Source organism: Myotis davidii, unplaced genomic scaffold (assembly GCF_000327345.1).
Source record: "Myotis davidii unplaced genomic scaffold, ASM32734v1 scaffold130, whole genome shotgun sequence".
NCBI lineage: Eukaryota > Metazoa > Chordata > Mammalia > Chiroptera > Vespertilionidae > Myotis > Myotis davidii.
Window position 1 is genome coordinate 6,272,155 of NW_006285040.1, and position 9,594 is coordinate 6,281,748.

General features: G+C 42.0%; 1 long non-coding RNA gene across 1 annotated transcript in view; it reads right to left on the bottom strand.

The window, feature by feature from the left end:
• LOC102754025 overlaps positions 1 to 9,594 on the bottom strand; it is a 74,720-nt gene that overhangs the window by 64,297 nt on the left and 829 nt on the right. The window lies entirely within an intron of this gene.

The window sequence follows — 9,594 nt, forward strand, 5'->3', positions numbered from 1 at the left end:
GCATTGTGCCTACATATGCAAATTAACCGCCATCTTGTTGGCAGTTAACTGCCAATCTTAGTTGGCAGTTAACTGTCAATCTTAGTTGGCAGTTAACTGCCAATCTTAGTTGGCAGTTAATTTGCATATAGCCCTGATTAGCCAATGAAAAGGGTATTGGTCGTACGCCAATTACCATTTTTGTCTTTTATTAGATAGGATACTGTGATCTAGCTAAAGGGAGATGAATGCTTGTTAAGAACTATCTATCTATCTATCTATCTATCTATATATATATATATATAAAGAGTCAGGGGCCATCACATTGGAAACAATTGAACGGACGACCGAACAGGCTGCATAGGGCGACCAGGCCGGCAGGGGTTTAGTGAGCGATGACCAAACGACTGAACAACAGGCTGCATAGGGCGACCAAGCCTGCATGGGGGGTAGTGAGGGGCAACCAGGCCGGCAGCAGGGGCAGTGAGGGGCAACCAGGCCAGCAGAGGGGGGCCATGAGGGGCATGAAAAACCTTATAAACGTGGCCTTGAACTCTATATCCAATCGTTTGCTTTCCTCTATTTCTGCCATTCGTGACCTGTTTCTCTGTCTCCGCATTTTGGCTGCTTCCCTGTGTTGATAGAGAGGCTTTGTGTGCTAGGTGTCCTGTAGGGCCCAGTGACTCAGCCTCCCCAGTTACCTGAGGTGGACACTCTTGGTGCACCCCCTTGTGGGCTTTGTGCACAGTTGTTGTAGCTATGCCTTGGTTGTTATAGGATCACTGGGAGGAATTGACCTACCGGCCAATTGGCTGTGAGAATCAGCTGTGTCTGCAGTGGGAGAACTTCTGTGCGCAGTTCCTGGATTGTGAGAGGGACTAAACCAGGGATCGGGCCTAAACTGGCAGTCAGACATCCCCCGAGGGGTCCTGGATTGGAGAGGGTGCACGCTGGGCTGAGGAGATCCCCCCCGCCCTGCCCATGCACGAATTTCATGCACCGGACCTCTAGTCTACATATATAAAGAGCCAGGGTCTGTAACATCCAAAATGACTGAAGGCTTGACTGAACACCGGAAGTCAGTCCTGCAGTCAGTGCTGCGGGTGCCTCAGCAACCCAGCACTGACTGCCGAGGGGGCTGCAGTCAGGCCTGGACAGAAGCCAGGAGAGAAAAGCAGGGTCAGATCGTAGCCCCTGTAGCAGTCAGTGCTGGGTCGGCGTGGCGGAAGTCAGTCCTGCAGTCAGTGAACATAGGGTCAATTAATATCTCTTTGAGAGGAGTTGAGAATATAAAGTACAGTGTAGAGCAGTGATGGCAACCTTTTGAGCTCAGCATGTCAGCATTTTGAAAAACCCTAACTTAATTCTGGTGCTGTGTCACACATAGAAATTTTTTGATATTTGCAACCATAGTAAAACAAAGACTTATATTTTTGATATTTACTTTATATATTAAAATGCCATTTAACAAAGAAAAATCAACCAAAAAAATGAGTTCGCGTGTCAGAGGTGTCATAGGTTCGCCATCACTGGTGTAGAGCAATTACTTATATTATTTCACATAAAACTCTTTCAAATAAGATATTTTCCTTTATTTAAATTGTATCTTTATTGTTGAAGGTATTACAGCTGTCCCTTTGTTTTAGTTTTTTTCTTCGTCCCATTGATCTCCTCCACACTGCACCGCCCCCCCTTCCAGGCATTCACCAGACTATTGTCTGTGTCCATGGGCTATTCCTATCTAATACATGAAAATCTATAAATATTTAGAGAAAATAAGATTAAAAGATATGCCAGGTAAATATTGAACAGAAGAGCAAAAATTGCTGCATGATTACTGGATACAGGCTTGAAGCCAAACACAACTCATGAGATAAAGTTAGTCATTGTAACATAAAAAATGTTATGCCCTGACCGGTTTGGCTCAGTGGATAGAGCATCAGCCTGCGACTGAAAGGTCCCAGTTTGTCATTGTAACGTAACAAAAGGTTCCTTTCACTAAAGAGATCAGATGAATCCCAATACTTATACACATAATAGAACAGTGTATGGGTTCAGAATGAGCCTCACCAAGATGTGTCTCAGTGGTAGGCAGGTTTTTGAGCTAAAGCAATTTTAGCTTCAGGTTCAAGTGAAAATTCTGCCCCTCCCTTTAACCACCTAAAAAAAACTGAATTAGAGGCCTTGCCCATAATAAGACATTATCCTATAAAATAAAAGGCTAATATGCAAATAGACCGAACAGAAAGACTGGTTGCTATGACACGCACTGACCACCAGGGGGCAGATGCTCAATGCAGGAGCTGTCCCCTAGTACTCAGTGTGCTGCCACAGGGGAAGCACTGCTCAGCCAGAAGCCAGGCTCATGGCTGGCTAGTGCAGCAGCGGTGGTGGGAGCCTCTGCCACCTCCTTGGCAGCACTAAGGATGTCCAACTGATGGCTTCATCAGTTGGACATCCCCTGAGGGCTCCTGGACTGGAAGAGGGTACAGTCTGGGCTGAGGGACCTCCCTCTCTCTGAGTGCACGAATTACATGCACTGGGCCTCTAGTCATTCTATAAGACTGCAACTCCATGGGGACAGAGACCAGGTCCACTTTGTTCACCTCTAAGCCTGGTACGCAGTGGACAGTCACCAAGCACTGGCTGAGCAGAAGTTATGTGAGGAAAGAGGAGTCTCAGGAATATTTTAAAATGTATAATTTATGTAACATGGAAACTTGATAATATGAAAATATGTATCTGACAAAGATATAAGGCTTAGGATGATTATTTACCTTGGATACATGGTCTTCATTTTAGAACATAAGTTGTCAAACAACCCTGTGCATTTAAACCATGACTTGTGTAGTGGACATGTGTGGGTTACTCCTACCTGCTTTCTATGCTTTAATTACCTAGTTATTTCTTCCTAGGGCCCCTCTATGGGGATCCCATGTGACTCCAGAGAAGCAAGTTCTGCCTGTCCCTATGGAGGTGCCTTTTGACCTAGGCTAAGCCACTCAGTATAGTCTCCCTCTAGCCACAGTGATTACTTCAGGGGTGAATCACATCATCCTCATTAACAATAACGTTTTCATAGCATTTATGAAGCCCCAGGCACTGTTGTAAGCACTGCATTTGTCCATTTAATCCTCACAACAGTAGCATGAGAAAGGTGCGATGATAGTACCCCATCTATGCTGCTCTGAGGTGCAAAGCTGGGAAACAGAACTCACACAGCTTGGCTCTGGAATCTGTGTTCCTAATGGCTCCACTGAACTGCTGGGGCTCAAGCTGGTCCGTCACAGTGAATCCAGAGCCTCCAACCAAGAAAGTTAGAACAGTTGGCTCCCCTTGCTCTGTGTGGTTTGGACAGCAGATGTGAGTCCTGGAACAACTCCAGCATCTGATTGTTTCAAGAGAAGCCAGGCTAAGTTCAAGACCAATACATGGAAGTGGCAGGGGTGAAGGGGCACAGAGAGTCAGCGTCAGTTCTGGATGCTGCTTGAAATTGGTAGAAGGCAATCAACTCTATTTTAAAGGTTGGTTTCAGTTAGGTTTTTGAAAGCATCCTGATATTTGATTTACAAAAAATTATATACAGGGATTCTTTCTTTCTTTTTTTTAAATCCTCATCTGAGGATATTTTTCTCATTGATTTTTAGAGAGTGGAAGGGAGAGGGAGAGACAGAGAGAAACACTGATGTGTGAGAGACACATTGATTGGTTGCCTCCTCCCGCATGACCCCCACCCCACCAGGGCCCGGAGCCTGTAACCAAGGTATGTCCCCCTTGATCAGAATCGAAGCTGGACTCTTCAGTCTGCAGGCCGATGCTCTATCCTCTGAGCCAAACCAGCTAGGACTACATGGATTCTTTATTATACTTGTGTTACATGAAGACATCTGTACCTGTGAACTTCACTTATATTTGCCAATGAACATGGTATAAATATGGAGACATTAGTAACGTTAAATCAATTATTTTAGCTGAAAAGAGTAGTATAAACATGATCCTAATTAACACCATACTTCTTCAATTTTCAAGAAAATGTTTCTGAAATTGGGGCACCTCCTATAATAAATGGTGTCTTCAATTAATTAGCAGTTTTACTTCTTAGTGGTAAATACAATAAGTTATGAATGTAATTGGTAGCATCTTAGATTCAATGTCATACAGTAATTTGATTATGGTTGGCTATATACTCCTCCTATCTACAACCCAGACTAAGCATATTAAGAAATACACTGCTGAAATGTATGTATTTGTGTGTGTGTGTGTATAAAAGAAAAGGAAATACACTGTTGCCCTGGCCGGTGTGGCTCAGTTGACTGAGCATTGTTCCATGCCTTGAGAGGTCACCAATTCGATTCCCGGTCAGGGCACATGCCTGGGTTGTGGGCTTGATCCCCAGTAGTGGGTATATAGGAGGCCACCTATTGATATTTCTCTCTGGAAGAGGCAGAGCAAAGTGGACACCTGAGCAGTCGGTGGGACCTACTGAGATGAAATTAGGGCAGCAGGTGGGAGGTGTACAAAATATCAGTATATACAATTCTAATTGTACGAAAAGGAATACAATAAAATGTCTCCATTCTAGTCCTGTCCACCAATCGCCCATGACATGTCTCTGCTGGCAACCTCTCAAGGTCAGAATCAGAAGGCTGGATATGAGTTCAGAGGTCATCTACTCCAGATGTTTCTTTGCCAAATGTTACACTGGGTTGCTCGTTCCCTGGAATGTCACTTCAAAAGGAAGAGCAATGTATTGTTTCCAGAAGAAAGGGATGAGAAAGCACATGCTGGCCATGAAGATCTAGAGGCATCACAATACATGTCCCAGGCCCCTTATTGAATAGACTAGTGTGCTGAGGCCTGGAGAGGTGACGGACTTCTGTAAGGTCACATGGCTAGTCTGACTTAAAATCTAAATAACTGCAGGATAACTGAGGCTAATTTCCCCATTCTTTGATGGGGAACCAGGTAAAATATGTTAGAATCCAGGTTAGATCCTAGAAAAGGAATTCATTTTTAAATGGTCAATTTCATCAGCCAGCAATTTGACAGCATTCTTTTGCTTAATATGAAAATCTGTTTTCATTTTTCATTCATTCTTGCTCATTGTAAAAAAGTTCAAACTTCCTTTTAAAAACAAATAAAAATGGACCTTTTTATTTGGATGATTACGTAAACTGCTCTTTTTTACCTCACTGCTTACCTCGGATAGCTTTCCATGCTGTGCCTATACTAGTACGTCCATCTCATCTTCTCAAACAGCTGCTGAATCTTCCACTAGATGCACAGACCAGAATTAATGTAACAACTCCCTCTAACTGGGCACTTGGATGGCTTCAAAAGTTTTAATATTCTAAAAATACTGCAATAAGTATCTGTTAACATAACATCTGTGGCTATTATTTGATAAGGGTAAGTTCCTAGATTTCAAATTCCTGGGTCAATACTTAAATTATTATATGCATGACAGTTTGCACTCCAGAAAGCCTGAATCAATCTACAGTTCCACCAACAATGTATCAAAATACTCATTTCACCCACTCTTGCCAATCTTTGGAATCTCTCTCAATCCAATAGGCAGAAGATTCTAATTTGTTTAAAAATTTTAAAAATATCTCCCAAGGGACGACTAGACTTATCAACTAGTTCCCCTGAACTCATTTTTGCTAGCTTACATTTGACCAGAGAAGGGAATACTAGGGTATTTCAAAGTCAAAGTTCTAAGACATATATACGAAATACAATCTATACCAATTCATTCACCAACAAGGTATACAAAATAAGAATTCTCAGTAAATTCCAAATAACATTTGCATGGAAATCACAAGAATGAAACAGCAGCTTAAGTTGCTGCCTGAGAGACGAATTCCTTTGAAATATGGGCAATACCCTTGAGGTATTTCAATAAATGGGATCTAAGGCCTCAATACTTAGAAGAGAGGAAAGCTGGTTAATGACATATATATGAAGTGAGTCAGAAGGCAGGATGGTCTTAAAAACTGGATGTGCCCGGGCACATACTATATTAGAAAGAAAACCAAGTAAGGTGTCTGAAGAGACTAGGCAGGAGTATGATGAAACTAAACCAGGAATATTTCCCTTTAAAAACTACTCTTTCTGATGTAATTTACTTGGCAGGTCTTCAATACTCCTTCTTGACAGGCATTAATGACGTCATGATGGATGAAGTGGCGTAACGGGGAGGCTACTAGTAAAAAAAATGCACCTCTCCCTTTAAAAATTATTCATAGGTAATTAGGGACAACCTTTATTATTTTTTTGAAAGATAATCTCTAGAGCAATGCTTCTCAAAGTGTGGTTTCCAATCAGCAGCATAAGCATCATCTGGGGACTTGTTAGGAATGCAAATTCCCAGGCCCCGCTCCAGGCCAAAACTCTGGGGTTGGGGCTAGTAATCTGTGTCTTAACAAGTCTTCCCAGTGATTCTTCTGCATTGCCCTTGGTGTTTAAGTAATTAAGTTATTTACTTATTTTACTGTCAACGTTTTCAAGGCGTTCTTTCCTGTTTCAAATTAGTTAACTTTCTGAAGTTTGGAAAATACAAAAAGGATAAAAAATGACGGAAGACATGGATTGTTTAAAGACATCTTCCTAAACAGAATATAGTGCTTTACACAGAATTCTGTATCTGGCATTGTGACGTGCATGTTTTAGCAGGGGACGGGGGCCTGTTTTATGTGAAATAAAATCGCTTTTTCCAGGATGAGAATTCCTACAGTCCTTCACAGATGGTCTACATATTTCCATAAAATTGTATCTACTCTCAGTTTGTTTGTCATTTGACTCATCTGCATAGGCTTATTATGACAAAATGTCATCTTAACCAAAGAAAATATTTTTCTAAAACATCTCTGAAAAGAGATCAAAGGTTTTGACACAGGCTTTAAAGAGACTGTATTATGTTATGCACATGTTGAAAAACTATATGATCTTTCCTAGGGGTAGGGTCGGTGGGGTGTGTTTGAGTAATATCTTGTCAATTTGTTTCTCTGCATAGTCAGAAAGTCTTTCTCCAAAACTCTGTGGAGGATATAAGTTTATATGCTCAACTTTTTAAGAAAGTGTCAAAGAGTTATCCAAAGTGGTCGTACCATTTTACATTCCCACCAGCAGTGTAAGCAAACACAAACTTTCCCTCATTCTCACCAACAGTTGGTATGGTGAAAGGGAGCTTGGTATGGTGGCCATTCTACTAGATCTGCAGGTGTCTCTTATGGTGATTTTAATACGAATTTCCCTAATCACTAATGATGTTGAGCATCTTCTCATGTGCTTGTTTTCCATTTGTATATCTTCTGATCCAATTATTCCACTCTTTTTGAATTTCAAAAGAAATAAAATGTTCATACAAAGACATGGATCTTTGTTATAGACTGAATTGTGTCCCCGCCAAGTTTATAGGTTGAACCTCTAACCCCCAATGTGTCTGTATTTGGAGATGGGGCCTATAAGGAAATAATTAAGATTAAATGAAGTGATAAGGGTGGGGTCTTGATTCAAAAGGTTAGTGTCCTCATAAGAAGAAACATCACGAAACTTGTGTTTTCCCCCACACTTCCCAACCAAGAAGCAGACACAGTGGGCTGGCAGCCACTTATAAGCCAGGGAGAGGCTACTATGCTGGCACCTGATCTTGGACTTGCAGCATCCAAAATTGTGAGAAAATAAGTGTCTGTTGTTAAAGCCATCTAGTCTATGGTGTTTTGTTATGGCAACCTGAGCTTACTAGTACAATCCTCAGAGCAGGATTTGTAATATTTATATCATTTGTAATAGTAAAAAATTGGAAATTACACAAATAAATGGATAAACAATTGTTGTAGGTACATATAAATGAATACTATTAAGCAATTCAAATGGATAAACAATTAATATACACAATATGGATAAATCTCAAAATAATTATGCTGAGCAAAACAAACCAGACCCCCCCCCCGCCCCAAATAAAGAGTTGAGACCCTGATTCCATTTGTATAACACTCTAGAAAATACGAAAAATCTAGTGACAAAAAGCAGATTGGAGGTTATCTGGGAAGTGAGGTGTGGCGAGGAGCAGGAGGAAGAAATCATAAAGTTATAGAAGGAAATTTTATGGATGAAGGATATGTTTACTAGCTTGATTTTGGTGATGGTTTAATGAGTATATGCATAGATCAAAATGTATCAAATTTTACTTTAAATATATGCAGTTTATTGTATATCAATGGCTCATTAACACTGTTTTTATTTTAACCAGTGGAATCTTCCCATTATCTCTAGGAAACTCCAATTTTGTGTTAAATGGATTTTTTTCTTTTCTCCATCCCTGATAAAGAAATGGAAAAGAAAATGCCTCACTCAGAAAAGTTTGTCATATGTACAGGGCTTCATGGCTTTGTACTTTTCATTGTGAGGAGCCTGAAATGAAAAGAATTGCTGCATCACCCACAAGCCCCAGCCTTTCCATCACCATTAAAGGTGAAACAAAAATCCCCAGAATCAAAGGACATAAATCAGGTGGCAACAAGACTCAAAACTGGGAAAATAAATTATTACACTTGGCCCTATCTTTTGTTTTTTGCAAACTAAGGGGGCTCTCCTGAATATTATGATAATGAATGAAAATCTGCTATGAAAATTTTCAATCCCTTTTGGCAATTTGTGCCTGGAGTATTATATTACAGAAAAGAAAAGCCTCCAGAAGCAAAGATGCTAAACCCAGAATAAATAAGGTGTCCGCTCATGTAACGCAAAATTTAGACAATACAACCCAAAGGTGAACATAGAATTTGATTAGAAACGCAAAACCTGCTTCCGTTTCACAGAAAGCCTGGAAGATAAAATAGTTTTGAGTCATAGCTTTACGTCAAGTTCATACCAAACATGGGAGGTTTGAATCGCACTTTGGGGGTTGTGCTCTCCATGTTTAGATGGAGCTGCTATAGCAGGGAAAAAGGCTTCCCACAGAAGGTTCTTTGTGGCAAATCACTATGGAAGGAAACTCCCTCCCAAGTCACAAATTGTTCATTTCCGGTCTACTGTGCCGCGGATGCCAGCTTTAAATTTTTTATTATTTTATTTTTAAGGTACTATTTTTAAGCATTTTTTTTTAGCTTTGGTTACCTAGCTTGGAATTCAAAACTATGTCTGATGCCAAAGCTCTTGTACTCTCTAATACGAAACACAGAGTAGAGAAGTTTTCTGGGAGGCCTACCCTCAGCTCTGCTCCGTGTCCTCCCGCGTGTCTCCAGGAACCACGACGACGCGCATTAATTAACTCGAGGGTGGTTCCCAGCGGGAGAGCACAGATTGCACCTGCTGCGAAGGCCCAGCCTCTCGCGGCTCAGCCCGGGCTGTCTGTGCACGCACCTGAGGACCCACCAGGGGTCACTGCAGCCTCAGAGCTATTGCGCCCGCCGGTTCCGGACACGGCGGTCCGCGAGGAGGGCGTGGGACCAGGAGCGCGGAAAGCCAGGGTCCTACCAGGAATGCGCCCAGCCCTCGCGGAGCCTGCCTCTCCGTCTCCCTGGGAAACGGACGCTGCGAGCGGGGCCGGGGCTCTCGGCGGCCTCGTGGCTCCGGCGCCCGGCGCGGTTCCCCGTGCGGACCTGTCGGCAC